Raw genomic sequence first — 1,220 nt, forward strand, 5'->3', positions numbered from 1 at the left:
CGCAGGAGAGACGCCATGCTACCTGCTCCAGGGAAGACGCACGCTATGAAGCTCCAACCCAGGATGGACTTAGGCTAGAATCTTCCCGGTAAGCGCACCTAGGGGCGCTACACAGATGATTAGAAATGGGCCAGAGCAGTGTTTAAAAGAATACAGTGTCCGTGTAATTATTTGGGGCATAAGCTAGCCGAGCCAGGCGGCTGGGGATTTGGGGACGCAACCCTGCCGCCGTCCATATTACTACAAATGGCGCCCAACGTGGGGCTCGAACCCACGACCCTGGGATTAAGAGTCCCATGCTCTACCGACTGAGCTAGCCGGGCCAGGCGGCTGGGGATTTGGGGACGCAACCCTGACGCCGTCCATATTACTACAAATGACGCCCAGACGTGTGGCTAACTGAGTCCACAGAAAGCCTGAGAAAGCTTAGAAAAGAATAGAGTAAAGCATGTTTCTTACGGCAATTTCTTGGGTCTGCTCTACTTGCTAGAGGCAAGCAAGCGCCTCATCTAAGAGAGGCTTCCTGACTCAGCTTCAGCTGCAAAGCCTGCAGCTCATTAAGAGGTCCTGCCACGAAACACTTAAACAGTGTTGACGAAAAGCTGAACGCATGTTTTTCGGTTTTCAGCCGTAGCAGGAAAAAAGCTGCGCTATTTAAAAATGCCGGCTTTCTGGGCCATCCTGCCAGGGCAAACTCTGACTGTTTGAGGCAGGAGGGCCAGCTACCGAGAGAGGATTTGAGTGTTGTCTGTTGTAGCTTGCTGGCTGGCAGGGACCTTGAACCGCCATAGAGGTGTGGCTATAAACATGGCTGCAGCCTGTATATCTGCCATGAGGCTGGAAAGCTAAGGAATGGACTGGATCTAGCTGGCAAAGCCATGCCTTTAGTCCTACTGAGATTGCTTGGCAAATTAAAGACTCACGTGGTCAGAAAAAGAGAGATATACAGTTAAAGAGAGATTCAAAGACAGAGAAAATTTCTGAATGGTTTAAAGTGTGTTAAAATATATGCAAGCTGAAAGTTGAAGTTCTTAAAGCAAAAAACAAAAAAAAAAGGAAGAGAGTTGTTGTGTGTACACACCTTTAATCCCAACACTTGGGAGGCAGAGGGAGATAGACCTCTGTGACTTCAAGGTGTGGTAGCACACGCCTTTAATCCCAGTGCCTAGAAGGCAGAGACAAACAGATCTCTGTGAGTTCAAGGTGTAGTAGCAAACACC

The 1,220-nt window shown here is 49.0% G+C and overlaps 1 non-coding gene across 1 annotated transcript; it reads right to left on the reverse strand.

Moving 5' to 3' along the window:
• Positions 1-250: 250 nt before the first annotated feature.
• On the reverse strand, positions 251-323 carry Trnak-cuu (transfer RNA lysine (anticodon CUU)). The gene has a single exon. It is a non-coding gene; the product is annotated as a tRNA-Lys (tRNA).
• Between the last annotated feature and the right edge of the window lie 897 nt (positions 324-1,220).

The sequence above is a fragment of the Microtus pennsylvanicus genome, chromosome Y, assembly GCF_037038515.1.
Source record: "Microtus pennsylvanicus isolate mMicPen1 chromosome Y, mMicPen1.hap1, whole genome shotgun sequence".
Lineage (NCBI taxonomy): Eukaryota > Metazoa > Chordata > Mammalia > Rodentia > Cricetidae > Microtus > Microtus pennsylvanicus.